Here is a 25,142-nt window from a genome sequence, read left to right as displayed (position 1 = left end):
GTAACTCACCCCGAAACCACTGATGACCTCACCCAACGGCTTCATACAGATGTTGAACAGGAGAGGCGAGAGAATCGACCCCTGCGGCACCCCACAAGTGAGGCGCCTCGCGGTCGATCTCTGCCTCCCTGTCAACACTGTCTGCGACCGGTCGGAGAGATAGGAGGAGAACCACCGATAAACGGTGCCTCCCACTCCCAACCCCTCCAACCGGTGCAGCAAGATACCATGGTCGATGGTATCGAAAGCCGCTGAGAGATCTAATAGGACCAGGGCAGAGGAACAACCCCTATCCCTGGCCCTCCAGAGGTCATCCACCAACACGACCTAAGCTGTCTCTGTATTATGACCGGGCCGGAAGCCGGACTGGAACGGGTCTAGATAGACGGCTTCATCCAGGTACTGGGGAAGCTGCCATGCAACCACACTCTCTACAACCTTCGCCACAAAGCGAAGGTTGGAGACTGGACGGTAATTCCCCAAAATAGCTGGGTCCAGGGAAAGCTTATTGAGGAGGGGTCTCACCACCGCCTCTTTCAAGGCGGCGGGGAAAACCCCTTCCACCAAAGAAGCATTTATAATTCCCTGGAGCCAGCCTCGTGTCACCTCCTGAGTAGCCAGTACTAACCAGGAGGGACACGGGTCCAGTAAACATGTGGTTGCATGTAACCTCCCCAGCAACCTGTCCACGTCCTCGAGAGCCACAGAATCAAACTCATCCCAAATAACCTCAACAAGACGAGGCTCTGTCATCACGCTTGGATCATCGCAATTTTGGTCCAGACTATCCCGAAGCTGAACGATTTTATCGTATAGATAACCGTTAAACTCCTCGGCACGTCCCTGTAAAGGGTCATCCCGTCCCCCCTGATGAAGGAGGGACCGGACCACCCGAAACAGGGCGGCCGGGCGGTTATCTGCCGATGCAATGAGGGTGGAAACGTAAGAACGTTTCGCCTCCCTCATTGCCACTAGATAGGTCCTGGTAAAAGACCTCACTAGTGTCCGATCAGCCTCGGAACGACTAGACCTCCAGGTGCTCTCTAGGCATCTTCTCCGGCGTTTCATCTCCCTCAGCTCCTCGGAGAACCAAGGAGCCAAGTGAGATCTGCACCGGGTCAGAGGCCACAAAGGCACGACACGGTCCAAAGCCCTAGCTAAGACCTAATTGCCTCTGTTTGCTTTTGGGCTTTGGCAAACTGCTTTTCCAAAGCTTTTTGCCTTCATTTGGCATCTTTCTCAGCTGCAGCCAATTTAGAAGATTTTGATCTGGACCTAGTTGTGGGTTTATTAGACACCAATCCAGAAGTCTGGGAGATGAATTAGCTGAATTGCTGCTGAGTGAGCCAGCACAATCCGCCATCTTGGGCACTGGCTGTTGCAAAACTCTTGCTGCAATCAGGCTAGGAAAACACCAATTCTGGTAATAATCCCACAATTCAGGCAGTCTTCAGCCGAAGTGCAAGTAGGAACAATTTGTTAAGTTAAGCCTAAAGAAAAAAAACAGCAACAATTGGCCTCAAATTGACAACACGGTTGAAGAAATGACAATTAATGGAGGCACGGCAGTAAATTAGCAGTTTGGCGGGAAGCCAGCAAAACAGCTTCCACGCGCCTCTCTCAAAGAGCTGCCTCCCACTCACAGCTTGCAACTGACAACACGGCCTAAATCAGCGGTTCTCAACCTGTGGGTTGTGACCCCATTGGGGGTCAAATGACAATTTGCCAGGGGTCACCTAAGACCTTCGGAAATATGGGAAGTATACTTGCGAGTCGAAGAATCGCACTCCAATGGTTGACTCCACAAGCCAGCTGCAGGCTCTTCAAATCGCTAGCCAAATTTGGCTTCAGGTGTGATGAATTAAAAAATCTTTGCACTGATGTCTCCCTCTCAAGCCAGCTGCAATCACTCCCAATCGCTAGCCTAATCTGGCTTCAGACGCAATAAACTTAACAGGGGAGGAGTCTCCACTTTAATGCCTCCGTCCTCAAGGCAATCACAAGCAGTTCAGATCGCTAGCCAATACAGCTTCAGGCACGATAAATTCAAAACGAAAATAATTTTACGGTTGGGGTCGCCACATCGTGGGGAATTGTATTAAAGGGGTCGCAGCACTATAAAGGTTGAGAACCACTGGCCTAAATGCTGGGGAATTAACACCAGATAGCACAGAGCTGACAAAACAGCTCCCCAGTACTCCAACCTGCCGCCCACACTCACAGAAGACCGAAGAGTCAGTCTTTTTGAAGCCTCTGCTTGTCACACCGCCTCCAATCCGGCCTGCCTGCTGGAAATGGCCGATCGTGGAATTGGTGAGGATTTATTTATTTATTTATTTATTTATAATTTAATTTCTATACCGCCCTTCTCCCGAAGGACTCAGGGCAGTTTACAGCCATATTAAAACTACAAATACAAATAACAATTTTAAAAGCGAATTAAAACCAAATATTTAATGGCCAGATCAACTAAAACGGTCAAAGACCGACATAAAACCCGTTTAAAATTACAATTAAAATTATAATTAGGCTAGTCCCGCACAATGAAATAGTAGAGTCTTCAGTTCACATTTGAAGGCCCAGAGGTCGGGGAGTTGGCGTAATCCCGGAGGCAGCTCATTCCATAGGGCCGGTGCTGCCACAGAGACGGCCCTCCCCCTGGGGGCCGCCAACCGACATTGTTTGGTCGATGGCACCCTGAGGAGGCCCATTTTGTGGGAGCGCACAGGTCATTGGGAAGCTATCGGTGGCAGAAGGCGGTCTCGTAGATAACCTGGTCCTAAGCCATGGAGCGCTTTAAAGGTGGTGACCAACATCTTGAATTGCACCCGGAAGGCTACCGGCAGCCAGTGCAGGCCACGCAGGATAGGTGTTATATGGGAGCAACGCAGTGCTCCCTCTATCACCCGCGCAGCCGCATTCTGGACTAGCTGGAGCCTCCTGATGCTCTTCAAGGGGAGCCCCATGTAGAGAGCATTGCAATAGTCCAGGCGGGAAGTAACGAGTGCGTGAGTGACTGTGCGTAAGGAGTCCCGGTCAAGGAAGGGGCACAACTGGCAAATCAGGCGGACCTGATAAAATGCTCCCCTGGCGACGGCCGTCAAATCTATATCTCTAAGGACAGCCGATCGCCCAGGAGAACGCCCAAGTTGCGCACCCTTCCCCTGGGGGTCAATACTTCCCCCCCAACAGTAAGCGATGGCTAAGCTGACTGTATCGGGATGCCGGAACCCACAGCCACTCTGTCTTGGAGGGGTTGAGCTGGAGCCTGTTCTTCCCCATCCAGACCCGCACGGCTTCAAGACACCGGCCCATCACCTCGAAGGCTTTGTTGGGGTGGCTCGGGGTGCAAATGTACAGCTGAGTATCATCAGCATACAGATGGTATTCCACCCCGAAACCACGGATAATCTCACCCAGCGGCTTTATATAGATGTTGAACAGGAGAGGCAAGAGAACCGACTCCTGAGGCACCCCACAAGTGAGGGAGCTTGAGGTCGATCTCTGCCCTCCTGCCAACACCGTCTGTGAACAGTCAGAGAGATAGGAGGAGAACCACCGATAAATAGTGCCCCCCACCCCCAATCCCTCCAATCGCCGCAGCAGGATACCATGGTCGATGGTATCAAAAGCCGCCAAGAGATCTAAAAGGACCAGGACAGAGGAACTGTCCCGAGCCCTCCAGAGGTCATCCACCAACGCGACCAAAGCCGTCTCCGTGCTGTATCCAGGTCTGAAACCGGATGTCGTGTCCCACTCCTCCGCTGACGGCCGGGTCAGGGAAATCCGAATCAGGCTTGCCTCTGCAGCTCTGCCCAAAGTCCTAGCAAAGTCCTCAGAGCAGGCCAGAAAGTGACTTCAGCAAGATAAGTTCGACTTTGCCTGACTCAGAGACTGCCAGAAAGCAGATCCTTTATATAGGCCATGGGGTGTGGCTCCATGACTCAGCACTCATTAAGGCCTGCCCCTCCCTTCCTTCTGTTGCCTCCGCCTATCCAGTCTTCTGATGCAAGGGTCACTCCAATCAGCAGCTGTTGGAAATAAACTTTCCTCAGGCTCACATGCTGTGGAGGAGGGGGAGGGGTCTAGCTGCTCCGCTTGCCTGGGCATGGAGCCAGGGCTGGGGCCGGGGGGTGCTCCCTCCTCTGCAGCCTGCTTGGGCATGGAGCCAGGGCTGGGGCCGGGAGATGCCCCATCCTCAGCCTGTCTGGGCATGGAGCCAGGGCTGGGGCCGGGAGGACATTCTTCAGCGTTCGGAAGCAGATAAGCAGACCCCGGCTGCGGTGAGAGCGGGCAAGACACAACACCGGACTGGAACGGGTCCAGATATACAGTTTCCTCCAGGTATTGGGGAAGCTGATATGCCACCACACTCTCAACAAGCGAAGGTTGGAGACTGGACGATAGCCTCCCAGCCACAATTCAAGCACTGCCGGGCCGCTTATGCTGCTTACAACAAGGCACGCTCTCCCCAGCCAGCTAACAAACTCTACACTAATCCAAGAAATCTGAGTCTCAGCAAATCTGATAAAAAAAAAACAGTAAGAAACAACTCAATAGTGTCTCTAGGCCGACTGAGTTGAAAAAAATTGAGGGTCGGCCGGGAAGAAGGGGCGTGGCCAAAGATTTTGCAACTCAGTCTCTGGCCAATCAGACGCTCTGAATACCCATAGCTTGGACTCTCCAACCAGTGCACAGGAGAATTGCTGGGAGGCAGAGGCCGAAGGGTGGGGGCCGGCGGGTGGGTGGGGCTTTGGCAACATTCGCTCTATAAGACACACAGACATTTCCACCCACTTGTGGGGGGGAAGTGTGTCTTCTAGACCAAAAAATATGGTGCTTCCTTCTTTGGAGGGCTATTAAACAGGACTTACAAAGATGGGATAAACTGCACTTATCATTATTGGATAGAATTTCTGTAATCAAGATGAATATCTTACCAAAGATGCTTTTTTATTTCAGACATTACCAATACTTATAATCCATTTAAACAATGGCAGAAGGATATTTCTAAATTCATATCACAAGGGAAAAAAACTAAGAATTAGATATAAGCTACTGCAAGATGGTAAGGAAAGATGGGATTTGGGTCTACCAGAGATGAAACTGTGTTTTCTGTAAACTGTAAAAAGAATGGGTGAGCCTTCAGAATAAGAGGTTTCTTCAATTAGGTGCCCATGAATTAAGGTTTGGATGGCACAGCTACTTATGGTATGATAAAAGTAAAGTTAATGTTGAATTTAATAATTATTTTGTTAAGACGTGCCATACTAAAAGTTTGGAATAAACATAAAACAAGGCTCTCTACAAAGTTGTCTCTTTGGGTTTCACCCCAGAAAGCTTTCTTTAAAAAAAAAATGGTGGCAAAGCCAAACTGGTTGATGTATGGCAAAATTTTATCTGTTAACTCGGGTGACCCAACATTAAAGCCAAGGGGAGAACTTGAATCAGAAGGTTATGTTTGCCATTGGTTTACTTATCAACAACTGAAAGAAATATTTAAATTGGATAAAAAGTGCTATGGATTTGACTTTGTTAAAAATGAATTGGAAATTTTATTATGTGGAAATGATGAACATATTATTGCTAAGAGCTGTAAAATGTTATTGAAATTGAATTTGGAAAATGAATATGTAAAACTTTGTATGATTCAGTGGGCTGAGAATTTTGGATACAGCATGATGCTTGAACAATGGGAAAATACATGGATGAACGGTTTAAACTTTACATTAAATTATAATCTAAAAGAAAATTTCTATAAAATGATGTATCGTTGGTAAAGATATGTCAAATGAATTCAAAGATATGTCAAATGAATGTTGCAAGTATAAAAAAAGGGATTTTTTATCATCTATTGTGGACATATGATAAAGCAAAAAAAACTGGAGTATGATTCATATTCCAAAATTTCAGAAAATTTTGAAAATGGAGATAAAGATGAAACCATAATTTTTCCTTTTGGGTCTAATGAAAAAAGACTTGGAAAAAAAAATGGGAACTCTGTTACTATATATGTTGATAGCAGCAAGACTATTATATTCACAAAACAGAAGAACACTTCAATTCCTAACATGACCGAACAGTTGCAGAAGTTGATGGAGTTGGCTGAAATTGCAAAATTGACTATTTTGATTAAAGAAAAGAATATAAGTACTTTTATTTTCACATGGAGACCGCTTCTGAACTTTGTGCTTGAAGTGGAAAAGAATGAAACTTTGATTTTGGGTTTTACCGATTAGATTGATAGATCTTTATAGAAATGGTTTGTTGGTGCCTTATTTTTGTGCAACAGTGTCAGAAATTTATTATTTATTAATTTATTTATTTATTTAATCACATTTTTATACCGCCCTATCTCCCGAAGGACTCAGGGCGGTTTACAGCCTATTAAAAAACACAAAAACACAGATATAAATACAAAATAAAACACTAATTAAAAAACTGATTAAATAAGGCCAAATTTAAAATTATAATTAAAATACAAAAACCCCATTAAAAGCTAAATTAAAATTAACATTCTAGCCCAGTCCTGCGCAAATAAATAGATGTGTCTTAAGCTCGCGGCGAAAGGTTCGAAGGTCGGGAAGTTGACGGAGTCCCGGGGGAAGTTCGTTCCAGAGGGTGGGAGCCCCCACAGAGAAGGCCCTTCCTCTGGGTGTCGCCAGTTGGCACTGCCTGGCGGACAGCACCCCCAAGGAGTCCCTCTCTGTGAGAGCGCACGGGTCGGTGGGAGGCAGTCGGTGGCAGCAGACGGTCCCGTAAGTAACCCGGCCCTAAGCCATGGAGCGCTTTAAAGATGGTTACCAAAACCTTGAAGCGCACCCGGAAGGCCACAGGTAGCCAGTGCAGTCTGCGCAGGAGAGGTGTTACATGGGAGCCATGAGGGGCTCCCTCTATCACCCGCGCAGCCGCATTCTGGACTAACTGAAGCCTCCAGGTGATCCTCAAGGGAAGCCCCATGTAGAGAGCATTGCAGTAATCCAGGCGAGATGTCATGAGAGCGTGAGTGACCGTGCACAGGGCATCCTAGTCTAGGAAGGGGCGCAACTGGCGAACCAGGCGAACCTGGTAGAAAGCTCTCCTGGAGACAGCCATCAAATGGTCTTCAAAAGACAGCCGTCCATCCAGGAGAACACCCAAGTTGCGCACCCTTTCCATTGGGGCCAATGACTCGCCCCCAACAGTCAGCCGCAACTGTAGCTGACTGTACCGGGTTGCTGGCATCCACAGCCAATCAATCAATCAATGCTTTTTCTTTTTTTTTTATCCTCCCCTTACTTCACTTCCCCCTCTTCCTTCCCACTGTTTTCCTATTTTCTTTCCTATTTTGTATCTTATTTGATTTTATAACTCAATAAAAATGTTAAACTGACAAGATTGTGCTGATTTAATCAGCAACTGCTCTGTATTGTCTGTATTGAAAACATCTAACAAACTATAATGTCAAGCTGAGGTTATCTTTAAAAGCCAAACTGCAAATCACTTTGATCAGATTTATAGTTTGTTTACATCTAATTCTCTTTTTAAACAACAAAATAAGTGGTGAATGGTGAAATAAAAGCTAAAGTTACACAGCTGGGATTTCCAGATCATTTTATTCTTCTTGGGACTGCAACATTTGCAGCAAATAGGAACTTCAAGGAAAGGTGTGGGGGGCGGCGGCAAGGGAACAGATCAGCAAGAAATTGATACAACAATTACACTTTACACAATCCCAACTTGTGTTCAGTTTTCATTCTCCCTGTGCTGTTTTGTTAAAAATACACTATTTTAAATACAATTAATATTAAGATCCACATCTTAGCTTAACTCTATGTAACAGCACAATCCAATGCAAATTTATTCAGAAGGAAGCCCAACTACATCTAGGGAAGTTTAAACATTAATGAGGTTAAGTTTAAGATTCCAGCCCTATTTGATTTAAAATGAGCAAATATTGTGGAAAAGGACATCTAATTTAATCTTACACATATGGATAGATCTCTCATTTTTCCTATTCCCAATTGGTCATAGTGTTAAATGAGCTATTTCTAGGATATTTAAACTAAATAAATAAATATTTAAAAATTATCCTCCCAGCACATGCGTCAGTGGGAGTTCTAGAAATTTTAATAAGGGGGGGGCCAATCTTTAAGGTTTTAAATGTTGAGAATTCCTGCATGTTCATAATATTAAAATAGCTACTTATCTTAACAATTATAACTTGCTAAATTGACCATTTAAAATGCCAATTCTTTTCTGGACTTATTTTAAGAAACCATCAAATGGTAAAAAAGCTCTTTTCATGTCAAATACAGAACAGCCCTGAAACATAGAAAATAAAAAGCATATCTGAATTTTATGAAAGAAGTGCACTTGGAAGATTTTCAAGTTGTATGCAATCGTAGTTTTGTTTTTAGTTATGTTATGTGGAAAAAAATCCACCACATTAACATCTTAATGGTTCTTGGTTGGATATCAAAAACAGAGTAAGACTCAAACAAATAAAGCTAAACTAAGCATCAAATCAAAAAAAGTATAATAATATCCATTATTACCAGTAATTCATTGACATTTGGTTTAGTCGTTACGGTGCTGGTCTAGGAAGCAGAAACTGTCAGTCCTCATCCCATTTTAGGCATGAAAACTGGCTCGGTGACTTTATATCTTAGCCCAACCCCAGGGCTGTTGTGGGAAAAATAGGATGAAGGAGCATTATGTATGTTTGCTGCCTTGAGTTATTTATAAACAATAATAAAGGCAGGATAAAAATCAAGTAAATCAAGTAATAAATAAATAATGTCCCTATTTTATACTCTGTATCCTATCACAATGCTTCTCAATCTCAGGAACTTGAAGACATAGAAACATTAACTTCCAAAATTCCACAACCAAATATGTTGGATAAGTCTAAAAGTTGAAATCCATACAATTTAAAATTGCTAAGATTGTAAAACAATGCCATCATATTGATAAGGCAGAATGGGTAAGAATGTAGGTACTATAGCAGTCTAAAATAATTACATCTGATTATAAATAAATACATTTTATGTCTAAGCGACATCTCTATACTTGCCATATTTCTTGTCAAATAGCTAGATTTTAATTATAATGCTCTATCATAAACTAAATCCCTGCCTATGATGTTATGTTCATCATCTATCTCTTAAAACTGTAATAGATACAAAAATTTCAATTCAGTAAATGCACTCAGTACTCAAACTAAATTTCCATTCAAATTTCTACTTAAGACTTGAATTTCTTTTCAGTGTCTTCAACTCTGACCCAGCTCTACTCCCTCCTTCATTGAAAAGGGCAAAGACAACAGCCCAGCAAGTGGGACAGGGAAAACAGACTTCTTTTGTTCACTTTTTTCCTTTCAGTTTTCTATTGAGGTAAATAAGTGAAAAGCTCAGCCAGCCTTTAGTGGTTCTGAAGAAAGCAATGCAGCTAGCCTAAATGTACGCCCACATCAACATAGAACAGTATTATGAAACTTGAAAGACATCATATTAGCCTTACAAAACTTTTCAAGGTTAATTGATAAAGTGGTATTTACACACATATTCTCAGTATCAATCATATTTGATGAAAAATAATTTTAAATTATATTCTGATATTTTAAAATCTGCATGCAAATCTTAATGCATGCAGATGCATTAAATATGAATATTTAATCTGTACTGTATGTAGATTGTGACATGTATATTCTTTTTTCAGCTTACACATCTAAAAAACAGATATAAGCCTCATCATCTTTTCTAATGTTACTTGTTCTTACAATCTATCCTCTCATATACTGTATTTTTTGGACTATAAGACGCACCTGACTATAAGACACACCTAAATCTAGAAGAGCGCTAAAGAATTGAGGCCTTTGAACTCTGGTGCTGAAGAAGACTCCTTGGACTGCAAAGCGAACAAACAAGTCAGTCCTAGAGATCAACCCTGACTGCTCTTTAGAAGGCCAGATCCTGAAGATGAAACTGAAATACTCTGGCCACCTAATGAGAAGGAAGGACTTCCTGAAGAAGAGCCTAATGCTGGGAAAGATTAAGGGCAAAAGCAGAAAGGGACGACAGAGAATGAGGTGGCTGGATGGAGTCACTGAAGCAGTAGGCTTGAGCTTAAATGGACTCCAGAGGATGGTAGAGGACAGGAAGGCCTGGAGGAACATTGTCCATGGGGTTGTGATGGGTCGGACACGACTTCGCAACTAACAACAACAAAAAATCTAGAAGAGAGAACAACAAAAAAAAGTTTTTTGCCTCCCTTTTTTTGGGCCTTTTCCAGTGTTTTTTCAGGCCATTTTTGAGACTTTTTTCGGCCTGTTTTGAGGACTTTTTTCAGCCCATTTTCAAGGCTTTTGGGGGCCCTTTTTTAGGCTTTTTTTTTTGGCCCGCCTTCAAGGCTTTTTTCAGCCCATTTTTTGGAAACCACATCTGGAATAATGCATCCAGTTTTGGTCACCACATTACGAAAAAGATGTTGAGACTTTGGAAAAAGTGCAAAGAAGATTATTACCAAACCAAGATTATTAAAGGTCCGGAGATTATTAAGGTCCGGAGACCAAAATATATGAAGAATGGCTGCAGGATTTGGGTTGGCTAAAGAAAAGAAGAATTAGGGGTTAATGATAGCAGCATTCCAGTATTTGAGGGGCTGCCACAAAGAAGAGGGGGTCAAATTATTCTCGAGCACCAGAGGGCATGACAAGAAACAATGGTTGGAAACTAATCAAAGAGAGAAGCAATTTGGAATTAAAGAGAAACTTCCAAACAATGAGGACAACTAAAGAGCGGAACAATTTGCCTCCAGAAATTGTCGGCACTCCATCACTGGATGTTTTTAAGAAGAGACTTTTCTGAAATGGTATAGGATCTCCTGCTTGAGCAGGGGGCTGGACTAGAAGAACTCCAATGTTGTTCTAGCTCTATTCTGATTCTGATATTGCTGTTAACATGTTGTTCATAAAGCAGTATATCATGCAGGTGATAAATTGCAGTGGCGCAATGGTTAGAATGTAGTACTGCAGGTTACTTCAGCTGACCTGCTAGCTACAGTTCAGCAGATCTAATCTCATCAGGCTCAAGGTTGACTCAGCCTTCCATCCTTCCGAGGTGGGTAAAATGATGAACCAGATTGTTGGGAGCAATATGCTGACTCTGTAAACTGCTTAGAGAGGGCTGTAAAAGCACTATCAAGCGATATATAAGTCTAAGTGCTAGTGCTATTGCTATTAGGCATGATATATTTCCATCTCTATTCTGATTCCGATATTGTTGTTAACATGTTGTCCATAAAGCAATATATCATGCATTAGGTTTAAGTAAATATAAAAGACCGAATCTTATTTTCGAGGAAACATGGTAGAAATCTGGTTGGTTGTTGTACTGGAATGTCTGAAGATATATATTAAATAAATATAAAGACAAACAGGATGAAGTGGGCAAGCGGCTGCACAGACGGGGGGCACATGGCCGGGTTAATGAGCCTAATACTACGTTTCTCCAAAAATAACCCCTAATGTGTCTTTTGGAGCCAAATATGGATAGATCTTTCCAGATGTAGATCTTTGGTTATTCGGGTTTTCTCCCACGTAAAATTGGAAGTGTCTTGGCGACGTTTCGACGAAGTCTCATTTGTCATCTTCAGGCTTCAGCTTCGTGCTTCTGGGAGCAATGTTTCCAGATATATAAATATATACATATTTGGCTCCAAAAGACACATTTGGGGTTACTTTTGGAGAAACATGCTATCAGGCTCATCAACCCAGCCATTTGCCCCCCCAGCACATGCGGAAGAGGCGGTGAGTGAAAGGGGGCAGATGGTGTCTGGCAGCAGCTGCAGCCCGCCACCCCCTTGGCCAGAACACTCTGTGGGCTGCGTGCCCCATGCAGCGCAGGTGAGTCACAATGCTGCAACCACTGCGCTGTCCAAGCACCAGGCAGAGGCACAGGGGCAGGGGAGAGGCATGTGATTCGGTCCACCGGACACACCAGACGACTGCCTGCCCAGTCATGACTGTAGCCAAAGACAGTGGGACCGAGTGGACAGGCATCTGTGCAGCCGCTTGCCCACTCCGTCCTGTCTTTGCTTGCCTGTGATTACAATAGGTCATGCACCAGCGCGGCGCATCTGGTGACCCAGATGGCGTGCCTCCCCCGTGCCACTGCCTCTGCCTGCTGCCGCCAGGAAAGGAAAGGCAGGGGGCGGGGCAGGGGGCACCAAGCTGCTGCCCCTGTGCGCTCAGCCCCCACTGTACAATGTCATCCTCCAGCTCCGCTACACACTTGGAATGAGACTCCTCTAGCCAGCCGCTCACTCCACCCCACCGTCTGTCTTTGCTTGCCCGCAGCTGTGATGGAGCAGGCAGACACAGGGGCCATACGGCAGGTCTAATTGCGTGCTTCTCCCCACACCTCTGCCTCCACTTGCTGCTTGGAGGGCTGGCCTGGCAGTTACAGTGCTCGGACTCACCTGTGGTGTGAGGGCTGTGCAGCCCTCGAGTGCGCCAGCCAAGGGGCCTGCAGGCTGTGGATGCTGCCAGACACCATCGGCCCCCACGCACTCACTGTCTGCTGTGCTAGCCATGCTCACCCGCCCCAGGGCTGATGATCTGTGTCTTGCTGAATGTGAAGGTATAAGGTAATTTTTGCAAAGGGTGTATGTAAGGTAATAAAGAATAACACTATTTGTAATGAGGTTGGAAACTGAACAATTTATATGTTTTGATCTACAAGGAAACTGGTGGCAGTGTGCAAACAATATTTTCAAATGAACCAAAGCATAATGGGTGTGCAGACTTGTTGCACAGAAGGCTGGGTCATGCAAGCTTTAACGTATTACAGAAAACGCCTTACCTGGCTGTAGGTTTGAATGTAAAAGATTGTGACAATTATTTGGATTGTGCTATTTGCAAAGAAGCCAAATCGAAAGTATACCCTGTCAGCAAAGAAGGGAAAGAAAATCAAAGAATTTTTCAGTTAGTAGATGCTGATTTAATTGGCTCTCTATTCCCATCAATCTAGATTACTCTAGGTATGGATTTTGCTATTTACTAAAAAGCAAAACTGATGTGTTTCAACAATTTAAACAATGGATATTTTTTGTAGAAAGGAGATATAATCAAAGGGTATGTCAGCTACAGAGAAACAACAAGGCACCATCCAATCCCAGACTCCCACTTTCAACTGCAACTAGCATATTTGCCTGCTACTTATTTTGTCACCACAGGGTATTAATGCATGAAATAACTGCAGCCATTTGCTCAAAAAGAACTCACACCTGTAGCTTTTCAAGGGCTGTGCCAGAGCAGGTTGAGCCAGACATCCAAACTTGAGTCCAGCCCTGAATGCTAAAAAGGATGGGCTGATGTTGCTGCTGTACCAAGCCTGGCTGTCAGAATATGGATGTGCACAACTGAGGCACACCCACAGAGCAAGAAAAAAGAAGAGGGAGATTACTCTACCATTAGGACTCCAGTTCATGACAGAAATGCCAGGCCTTGAGGTGATATGAGCTTCAGTTGCTACAACTGCAAGTCCCGATTGCAAAACCAGAGATTCAACGCCGTGTATCATCAAAACACCTCCGACTAAACCAAAAAGGAAAATCCAGAGGCAGAAAGAGGTAGGCAGACAGTGTGGCAGGAAGGAGAGGAAGATATGCCTCTATTTCTTCCTTCTCGGCTCTATCGCACCCCTACATGCATGGCGATTTTTGCACAGGACCGGGCTTGCCCTGGGATGTTTCCATTTTCCTTTAAGACCCCATAACGGACTAGTATAGGTGACCACAATTCGCCTGATGCCTTTTCGGCATCTTGAAAAGGCAGGTGGAAAGCAGGGAGAACTTGGAAACAGCTCTCCCTCCTTACCGCCTGGCTTCTGGAGGGTGGATCCAAAGCGGTGAGTCTATCCCCACAAAACGGCGGCTGCTGGTTGCCATGGGGAGCTGCGAGCGAAGATTAGCTAGCAGCCCTTGATGCCGGAGCAGCTACTCAGCCCCGGGTCTCCCAGGGTTTTTGCGAGGCTATCGAACCGGCTGGGTGCGGAGCTAGCAACGGATGACAGCCACAACGGCCCGGCCCGCACCTCAGTTCGTATAAAACTACTGCTGGGAAGGAGCGTAGACACATTCTCCCCGCCATCCCCAATGCTAAGAGACATTCAACACTCACAGCCACAGCCTCTGGTTGCCGAGCAAGATGATGTATCGACGGAAAGCGCCTCCTCCTCTGCTGGGAAAACCGCTGGTTCTCGCGTAAACTCCCACCAGCTTAATAGCGAAAGGCTCACTTGAGCAAAGCGAAGCAAAGTCAGCAGGCGCGCTCTTGTGCTCCCGAGCCTATCGCCTCCCCATTTCGACTGAGCCAGGCTGGTGCGCGCCCGCCTCAAGTGAAGAGGCGGCGGGGGGAGGGGCTGTGCGCCTGCGAGGGATCGCCCTCCTCGGGCACCATGCGAGTAGTGTCCCCGTCTGCCGGTAAGGCTTTCGGCCACACCTTATGACGAGGTGCGCACTCTCGCAGAGGCACACACCCATCATCCCGGCCTTTAACCGCGTCGGCGGTTAAAGTTTAGTCGTGCGATGGCGACCGCTGCTGCAGACGCGGCAAGTGAATTGCGCTTATTTAGCATATTTATGTAATGAATGCAGGAGGCAGGATTTGCTCGCCTACTATCTCGTTGCAGAGTTGTTAGATGGTATTTTTCTCCGGTACGAGGCGGTGGCAGTAGAATGTATGCACTGGCCTTCAACGCACTGCTCAAATTCAGCCCTAAGCTTTTAGCATGAAAATAAGAGGTTCCTTGTATCAATTCATTGTTACTGCTTAAAGGTAGTCTGGTGTCTGTTGGGTTATTCAAAACAACAATTCAAAACAATTGAATTGTTTTTTAAATGTTCCAAATAATAAAAATATGTTTCTATGTTTTAAAGCTAATAAGCCATGAACTCTAATCTACTGTGAAAATAGTCTTGACATTAAAAATGGCCAAACTGACTTTGTGCCAATGCAAATGTGCCTCCCACATAGATAGCATTGCACACATAATGACTGGACAAGCATGTTCTCACTCATACTGTCACTGAATTTGAATGCATGAATTTAATGCACACACATTCTTTCCTGGCTACCTGGGCAGTCAAATGCATTAGACAATCACATAAGAAACTTCCCTGCACAAATGCTGGAAATTAGCCTAAAAGTGATAAAAACCAAAGTAGTTTGGCTTTTAGAATCTATTATTGAGTGTACACCTAATAATCTTGGTTGCTCTGGTTGCGCTCCTCCCATCTAATGCTTCAATTAAAAAAGCCTAGGATTCAATTATTTAATTTTATGCCTAATTATTAAAAGTAAATCCCACTGAATTTAGGTGTTGTCAGGTTGCGTTTGACTACTGATGACTGAATAGACAAATTGACACCATTTTGTCCTACCTTTAGCATCTTGATGAAAAAATTACAGAAAGCTGATCACTGAGAAAATATCTCTTGCTAAGTGAAAAATTTGCATTTTGCCCCATTTTACGACCTTTCTTGCCACAGTTGTTAAGTGAATCAATGTATTGTTAAGTTAATAACATAGTTGTTACACGGTTATAACACAGCAATCTGAAAAGCTGAAGGAGGTAAAAATAGAGCCTTGAGGACAGTGGTGAAATACAAAAATTTTCCCTACTGGTTCTGTGGGCATGGCTTGGTAGGCGTGGCTTGGTGATTGTGTGAGTGGGTGGGTATGGCCAACTTGACATTACTCACTGTTAGAGCCAGGAGCTGCACATTCTGAAGCACATTCTGCCCTTCTGAAGCCCCCAACGCTTTGAGTTTCCTTCTGGCTTGACTGCCCATGCGAATCTTGGAGCTTTCTCTTGCCCCACTCTCCATCCCAGAGGGCCGCGCATCCCCCCTGCCAATCCTCCGCAAACACCGCCTGCCCCGTTTCTGCAAAGGCAAGCTCCCCTCTTGCAGGGCGATCAAAAGAGGGGACAGAGATGCTGCAGAAAAGGCCACCTTCCACCTGGGCCCCCTCCTGCAGCCAAGCGCACCCAGCCATGCATGCTCTTTCCTCAAATGGGCTGTGCATGGAGCGCTTGGAGAGAGAGAGAGCAAGAAAAAAACTCTGTTTTTGTGTGTGAGAGAGGGAGGGAGGGAGCAATATGAAGCTGAGGCACCCAAACTTCTGGCAGTGGCGGGGGCAGCTTCTGAGCAGCCCTGAATCAGCCAGCTCCACCTAACCTTCCTGAGTCTGGCTGTTCTCCTCACCCCCCCACACCCCAAGCAGTGGCAGGCTCTGTGGGACAACAGGGCATCTTTTTTTCCCTACAGTGCGGCATATGCTTGCTACCTCTGCTTGTCTGTTTGCAAGCAGCAATCTTCTCTGCTCCTCTCGGGACACTAGGGCGGGCACCATGCATCGCTTGTTGGGGCTGAGCAGGGAAGCTGCTGTCACGCCACTCCCCCTCCCTTCCCCAAGCACAGAGCTGAGGCCATGCACTTCCTCGCCGGGCTAGCCACCGGCAAAGACCCACACGGCCAACAGCCGCTTAATGCCCCACATGCAGCATCTCCCAGCCACCGGTGGGGACAGTCGCCAGGGTTGGAGCAGTGCTCTAGCTGAGGCCCCTGCACCAACATTCACCGGCGAGCACAACTTTAGTCAGGCCGTTCAAGCTGCCACTGCAGGGCCAGCCGCCTGGCACAAAATCTCGTGGTTTTTCTCCTCAGCATCATCTTCTTTGCTCAAGCAGCAGTGGGGCAAGAATAATTCCTGTGGACCCTTTGCCAGTGGCCAGCCCAGCAAGGAAGTGCACGGCCTTGACTCTGTGCTCAGCGAAGCGAGGGGGAGTGGCGTAACAGCGGCTTCCCTGCTCAGCCCCAACAAGTGACGCATGGTGCCCGTACCAGTGTTCCAAGAGAAGCAGAGAAGATCACTGCTTGCAAGCAGAAGCTGTCCCCACCGCTGCCAGAAGTTTGGGTGCCTCGGCTTCAGATCGCTCCCTCCCTCTCTGTCTCTCTCACACACACACACAAACAGAAGTTTGAGAGCTCTTTTGCTCTCTCTCTCTCCAAGCGCCCATGCACATCCCATTTGAGGAAAGGGCACGCATAGCTGGGTGCGCTTGGCTGCAGGAGAAGGTGTGGCGTAATGGAGTTGTTTTGCGCCAGGCAAGGCAGCCCCAGTGTGCCTGTTGAGTGGGTGGGCAGGGTGGGGCCACTAGGAATGATTGATACCGGTTTGGCAAACCGATGCCAATCGTAACTACCAGTTCGCCCGAACTGGCCCAAACCTGTAGGATTTCACCCCAGCTTGAGCAATAACAGCATTTGAAAAAGTTAAGAGAATTTAGTTTAGTTTACTTTATTGTCATTGCACCTCATATAACAAAATTAAATGCCATCAGAAAAAAGAAGCTACTCTGAAAAGCTAAAGAATCAATTCTCAACAAATGAACCAGCAAATATGTGGAAAACTCTTAAAAATATAACCAGCAATATTGCTATGGCAAACCTCCTTCCCAGGCTGAAGGAATTCAACAACTGGCAGATGACCTGAACGTGTTTTACTGCAGGTTTGAAAGGAAACTACAGCCACCTATCTCCACAACCCCCATCTCAGACACACCAACAACAGCCAAGCCTCTTACAACTGACCCCATCCCATTGGGTTCACAACCCCTAGTGATCACAGAAAAGGAAGTGCAAGACATATTTCACCGACAAAAGCCAGGAAAAGCTCCAGACAAGATAACTCCTTCTTGCTTACAAGTCTGTGCTGACCAATTGGCCCCCATCTTCACCAGTATCGACAATAAATCACTAGAGATGTGCTATGTTCCTTCTTGCTTCAAACGCTCTACTATCATCCCAGTGCCGAAGAAGCCCACCATCAAGGAACTGAATGACTACCAGTTGCTCTAACATCTGTAGTCATGAAAAACTTTGAAAGGCTAGTGCTGCCCCACTTGAAAACTATCACAGATCTGCTGTTAGACCCCTTGCAATTTGCATACTGAGCAAATAGATTAACAGATGATGCTGTTAATATGGCTCTGCATTACATCCTACAACATCTTGAATCTCCAAAGACCGACGCAAGGGTCCTCTTTGTAGACTTTAGTTCTGCATTCAATACCATCATTCCAGATACTTGTCTAACTAAGCTAAACCAGCTACAGGTACCTGAACACACTTGTAAGTGGATCACAAGCTTCCTAACAAACAGGAAGCAGCAGGTGAAGCTAAGCAAAATCACATAATATACCTGTATAATTAGCACAGGGCCCCCCCAAGGCTGTGTGCTCTCCCCACTTCTCTCTGTATACCAATGACTGCATCTCAAAAGATCCATCTGTCAAACTACTAAAGTTCACAGATGACACAACAGTGATTGGTCTCATTCGAGACAATGATGAATCTGCATACAGACGGGAGGTTAAACGACTAGTCTTGTGGTGTGACCGGAACAATCTGGAACTGAACACATTCAAAACCATAGAAATGATGGTAGACTTTAGGAGAAATCCTTCCATACTTCCACCTCTCACAATACTAGACAACACAGTATCAACAGTAGAAACTTACAAATTTCTAGGTTCTACCATATCACAAGATCTAAAATGGACAGCTAACATCAAAAACATCATCAAAAAAGGACAACAAAGAATGTTCTTTCTGCGCCAACTCAGAAATCTAAAACTGCCCAGGGAGCTGCTGATTCAGTTCTACAGAAAAATTATTGAGTCTGTCATCTGCACCTCTACAACCTCTACAGGTTGCTGGGTAGGCTGAATGCCACCACATGTTTACTGGATCCGTGCCCCTCCTGGTTAGTACTGGCTACTCAGGAGGTGACACGAGGCTGGCTCCGGGGGATTACAAATGCTTCTTTGCGGGAGGGGGTCTTTCCCACTGCCTTGAAAGAGGCGGTGGTGAGACCCATCCTCAAGAAGCCTTCCCTGGACCCAGCTATTTTAGGGAACTACCGGCCAGTCTCCAATCTTCGCTTTACGGCGAAGGTTGTAGAGAGTGCGGTGGCATGTCAGCTACCCCAGTACCTGGATGAAGCTGTCTATCTAGACCCATTCCAGTCCGGCTTCCGGCCCGGATACAGTACGGAGACAGCTTTGGTCGCACTGTTGGATGATCTCTGGAGGGCCAGGGATAAGGGTTACTCCTCTGCCCTGGTCCTATTAGACCTCTCAGCGGCTTTTGATACCATTGACCATGGTATCCTGCTGCGCCGGTTGGAGGGGTTGGGAGTGGGAGGCACCATTTATCGGTGGTTCTCCTCCTACCTCTCTGACTGGACGCAGACGGTGTTGACGGGGGCAGAGATCGACTCCAAGGTGCCTCATGTGTGGGGTGCCGCAGGGGTCGATTCTCTCTCCTCTCCTGTTCAACATCTATATGAAGCCGCTGGGTGAGATCATCAGTGGCTTTGGGGTGAGATACCAACTGTACGCTGATGACACTCAGCTGTACTTTTCCACCCCAGGCCACCCCAGTGAAGCTGTCGAAGTACTGTCCCGGTGTTTGGAAGCCATACGGGTCTGGATGGGGAGGAACAGGCTCAAACGTAATCCCTCCAAGACGGAGTGGCTGTGGATGCCGGCACCTCAGTACAGTCAGCTGCAGATGCGGCTGTCTGTCGGGGGTGAGTCATTGGCCCCGATGGAGAAGGTACGCAACTTGGGCGTGCTCCTGGATGGTCGGTTGTCCTTTGAAGACCATTTGGCGACCGTCTCCAGGAGACCTTTTTATCAGGTTCGCCTGATCCGCCAGTTGCGTCCCTTCCTGGACCGGGATGCCATATGAATGGTCACTCATGCTCTCGTTACCTCTCGCCTGGACTACTGCAATGCTCTCTACATGGGGCTCCCCTTGAAGAGCACCCGGAGACTTCAGCTAGTCCAGAACGCGGCTGCGCGGGTTATTGAGGGAGCGGTTCGGAGCTCCCACGTAACACCTATCCTGCGCAGACTGCACTGGCTACCTGTTGTTTTCTGGCTGCGCTTCAAGGTATTGGTTACCACCTTTAAAGCGCTCCATGGCTTAGGACCGGGCTATTTACGGGACCGTCTACTGCCGGCCTCTATCTCCCATCGTCCAGTGCGTTCCCACAGAGAGGGACTCCTCAGGGTGCCGTCAGCCAAACAGTGTCGACTGGCGGCCCCCAGGGGGAGAGCCTTCTCTGTGGGGGCTCCGACCCTGTGGAACGAACTTCCCCTCGGGCTTTGACAACTACCTGACCTTAGGACCTTCTGCCGTGAACTTAAAACCTATTTATTTCGTATGGCTGGACTAGCTTGATTTTTATCTCTAAATTTTAGTTGAATTTGATGGGTTTTTAAATTATTGTAATTTTATGGGGATGTATGCTATTTTAATTTTTGGGCAAATTTAAATCAGTTTTTTTAAGGGTTGTTTTAACTATTGTGTATGTCTGTATTTTATCTGCTGTTCACCGCCCTGAGTCCTTCGGGAGAAGGGCGGTATACAAATTAAAACATCATCATCATCATCATCATCATTATTATTATTATTATTATTATTACTGTCTGGTTTGGTTCTGCAACCCAACAAGATAGACACAGACTTCAGAGAACTGCAGAAAAATAATTGCTACCAACCTGCCTTTCATTGAAGACCTGTATACTGCACGAATCAAAAAGAGGGCTTTGAAAATATTTACAGATTTAAAAATTGGAGAACAGGAGCTGAAGGTGTTGAAAGAGATTCCTTCAAAGATGTTAAGAGATAGGAAGGAATCTGCTTTTTTTACACAAGTACTTAAAAAACATCAGATTCAATTCAGATGGGAGGTGCCAATTGGACTGACAGTATTCTATCAAGGAAGGAGATATAGAATTGATACTGTTTTAAAGGCAAAGGATTTTCTTTCTACAGTTTTGAAAGTCGAAATAGAAGTGATAGAAAAACTTCAAGAGATTCAAGAAGGCGTGATGATCCAAGAGCCTTCATTGCTGCCAGTATTAGAGGAACCACAAGAGCAAAGGGTGACAAGAGGAGCTCTTAAGCGTAAAGAAGAGCAACAGTCTCAAAGTAAAAGCCAGGATCCCAGCATGGAAGCTGTGGGAGGAGCTAGACGGAAGATACCGGAGGAGGAGCTTCCGTTGTCTGCTTCAAAGCTTCAGGAGGCCAGTAATGGCAAATAGAATTTTGTCATGGAATGTTAATGGCTTGAATTCAGCTCAGAAAAGAAGGAAAATATTTCACTACTTGAAACAATTTAAAAATGATGTGATTTGTTTGCAAGAGACACATATAAAATTATCAGACCAAAAATATTTAATTAATTCAAAATTGGGTAACCATTTTGTTGCATCAGCTTTGGAAAAGAAGCATGGAATTGTTGTATATATCAGGAAGGATATACCAGCTAAGTTAATTGAGGCAGATATTCAAGGAAGATTTATTGCTATTGAACTGGTGATAGATGCAAAAAAGACTTTGTTGATAGGTATTTATGCACCTAATCAGCAACAAGAAAAGTTTTACAAAATGTTACATGAGAGGTTGACCTCTGGGATTATAGTTCGTTTATTTTATTAGGAGACTGGAATGGAGTAATTGATACAAGAAGGATAAGAGAACCTCCTCCAAGAAGATACCTATACATGCAAAATTACCAAAATCCTTTTTGAAATGATGGAAGACTTTGAGTTTAGAGATATATAGAGGTTACGGAATCCAGATGAGAGAGATTTTACTTTTTTTTCCGATAGGCATCAATCTTTTTCACGTATTGATTTTATTTTAATTTCTAATGACTTGCTTTCTAGGGTGAAGAAAACGAAGATATTTCCGAGGTGTTTAACTGACCATAGCCCAGTATGGATGGAATTATTACAAGGGAAAAAAGGTGGTAGAACATGGAGGTTGAATGAAAATCTGTTTAGATATGAGGATAATGTAACTTATTGTAAGAAACAGTTAAAAGAATTTTTTGATTTTAATATGTACAAAGGGACACCTATAGGAACTGTGTGGGAGGCGAGCAAAGCGTTTATTAGAGGGATATTGATTTACTTGGACAATAGGCAAAGGAATAATAAACAAAGGCAGCGTAGGTACTTGGAAGAAGAAATTCAAAGGAAGCAACAGTTATTAATTCAAAACCCACAAGATCACAAACTTAAAGAGGCTATAAAAATATTACAGAGTCAATTTAATATGTTAATGGCAGACCAGGTGGCAACGAATATACAATATGCTAAACATAATACCTTTTGTAATGCAAATAAACCTGGGAGATGGTTGGCATATAATTTAAGGAAGAAACAGAAAGCACGTGTCATACAAAAAATAGAATATAAAGGTAAAGAGATATCAACAGGATAAAATTAAAAAGGCATTCTCAGAATTTTACACTGCATTATATGCAAAAGACAAAATATTGAATAGGGACATTTATGATTATTTGAAAGATTATAAGGTTAATATTCTAACATTAGAACAGAGGGAGGAGCTGAATCGGCCGATAGCTACTGGAGAAATAGTGGAGGCAATTAAACAACTAAAAATGGGGAAAACCCCTGGTACAGATTGTCTTACAGCAACTTATTATAAAAAAACACAGGATGAAATATTAGGCCCACTTAAAGAATTATTTAATCAGATACAATTAGGAGTGGGAATACCCCCGTCATGGAAAACATCTTTTATTTCAGTGATACCAAAAGAGGAGCAAGATTGCTCTAAACCCGGTAACTACAGGCCGATTTCACTTTTAAATAATGATTATAAGATTTTTGTAAAAATAATAGCAAATAGATTAATGTTAGTTTTACAACAAAGAATTCATACTGATCAATCTGGTTTTATAAAAGGGAGGCAGATGAGGAATAATGTTAGACAGATTATTAATATATTGGAATATTTGGAAAAGAAGAATACCTCAGCAGCATTTATTTTTTTGGATGCAGAGAAAGCCTTTGATCGATTGCATTGGGATTTTTTATTTAAATTAATAGAGAAAATGCAATTTGGAGATTGTTTTGTTAGAATAATCAAAGCGATTTATGGAGAGCAAACAGCACAGATTATAATAAATGGTAGTTTGACAGAAGTTATTAAGATTGCGAAAGGAACGAGACAGGGATATCCTTTATCACCATTATTGTTTGTTTTGACTCTGGAACCATTATTAGATAAAATACGAGAATTAACGAAAATAGAGGGAATTAAGATTAGACAATATGAGTACAAAGTTAGAGCTTTTGCAGATGATGTAGTGGTTACTTTAACAAATCCTATAAATTCAAGTAGATTTTGTTGGAAGTAATTGATAAATATGGAAAGGTATCAGGATTTAAAATAAATCAGAATAAAACAAAAGTGATAATTAAAAATATGTCTATACAACAGAAACAAAAACTAGAGGAAATGACAGGATTTGAGGTAGTAAAAAGGTTAAATACTTAGGGTTTATATTAGCTCATCGAACAAGAAACTTTATAAGAATAATTATGATCTGCTATGGCAAAAAGTTCAGAATGATATGAGTGTCTTGGAAAAATTGCAGTTATCGCTATTGGGAAGGATTGCGGCTATTAAAATGAATGTGTTACCTATTTTTTGTTTCTGTTCCAGATGATACCAATAATTAAAAAGGATAAAAACTTGGAAGATTGGCAGATTGGGATTAATAAATTTATATGGCAGGGTAAAAAGGCGAGGTTAAAATGAAAATAATACAGGACTCACGGGAAAGAGGTGGTTTAAGAATGCCTAATTTTAAACTATATTATGAAGCAGTAGCCCTTTCAGTAATAAGTGACTGGTTTAATTTAACAGAGGAAAGAATTTTGAATATAGAGGGTTATGACTTATTATATGGATGGCATGCGTATTTATTTTTGAAAAAAGTGGATAGGGCTTTTAAGAATCATGTGTTGAGAAGTGCTCTTTTGTGTGTCTGGAAAAAAATATTCCTATAAATTAGATTACAAGATTCCTATATGAGCCCTAGACATGCAATAGAGAATATAAATATAGAACAGAAACAGGAAATGATTACTTATAAAGAACTTTTGTATGCTGAAGGAGGTAGATTGCAATTAAAATCATTACAGGTATTAAATGAAGAAGGGAGGAATTATACTTGGTTTCAATATGGGCAAATAAGTGCTAGATGGAAAGAAGATCAAAAATTGGTATAATGCAAAGGGAGGAAAATTTAATAAAGCAAATTAGAAATCAGACCCAGGAGCATATAAAGAGATTGTATAATGTGTTGCTTGAAATAGATTCGGAAAAGGATTTGGTAAAGGATTGTATGATAAAATGGGCACAGAATATTCAGGAACCAATAATGTTGGAAACATGGGAGAAAATTTGGGTTAGAAATGTTAAGTTTACACAAGCACAGAATTTAAGGGAAAATTTTTATAAGATGTTTTATAGATGGCACTTAGATCCCAAAAAATTATCATGTATGTATCCTAATATCCAAGCGAAATGTTGGAGGTGTGATTGTGATGACGCTACATATTTTCATATTTGGTGGACTTGCAAGAAAATTAAGGTCTTTTGGATAAGAATTTGGTGGATTATTCAAAATGTACTGAAGAAGAAGATAAAGTTCCTGCCACAATTTTTCCTTTTGGGAATTATAACGGATTGTACAGGGATTGAGACTAAATTGATTCTGAATTTAATAACAGCAGCAAGACTGTTGATTGGACAATACTGGAAGAAAGAAGAGATACCTACAATAGAAGAATGGATACTGAAAGTTACTAATTTGGCTGAGATGGCTAAAATCTCAGCTTTTTTAAAAGACAATACGCAGGAAAGATATTTAATTGAATGGAAAAAATGGATTGATTATCTACAAAACAGATATCAGATTAAGAAATATCAGATTGCCTTTGAATAATTAGAAAGTTATTTTATGTAATGGGGAGGGGGTTGGGAGATGAAAAGCTTTGGATGTGGTTATTTGGATTGGAAGGGAAAATTTTATTCTATGTTTGGTTTATGTATAACAATACCTTGTGATTGACCGGGAAGCCGGGGAGGGGGGAAGGGGTTTTTTTGGGAGGGAGGGGGGAAAAAAGGGGGGAAAATGTTTTTGTTTTAAAACTCTTTCAATAAAAAAAAAGAAAATATTTACAGATCCCTCACATCATGGA

General features: G+C 43.7%; 1 protein-coding gene across 17 annotated transcripts in view; it reads right to left on the bottom strand.

The window, feature by feature from the left end:
* The window catches only part of NRCAM (neuronal cell adhesion molecule), a 328,107-nt gene extending 313,531 nt beyond the window's left edge, over positions 1–14,576 (bottom strand). For 7 of the 17 annotated variants that reach the window (XM_058191808.1, XM_058191818.1, XM_058191821.1 and 4 more), the window contains exons 1-2: positions 14,162–14,575; positions 12,843–12,924 (exon numbers count right to left, since the gene is read on the bottom strand). The gene's annotated coding sequence lies outside the window, so the exon portion shown is untranslated. Of the gene's footprint in view, positions 1–12,842; positions 12,925–14,161 lie in introns of all 17 variants that reach the window. The other 10 variants (XM_058191814.1, XM_058191822.1, XM_058191826.1 and 7 more) reach the window with 3 other exon arrangements.
* Between the last annotated feature and the right edge of the window lie 10,566 nt (positions 14,577–25,142).

The sequence above is a fragment of the Ahaetulla prasina genome, chromosome 7 (assembly GCF_028640845.1).
Source record: "Ahaetulla prasina isolate Xishuangbanna chromosome 7, ASM2864084v1, whole genome shotgun sequence".
Lineage (NCBI taxonomy): Eukaryota > Metazoa > Chordata > Lepidosauria > Squamata > Colubridae > Ahaetulla > Ahaetulla prasina.
This window is presented reverse-complemented; position numbering and strand designations above follow the sequence as displayed.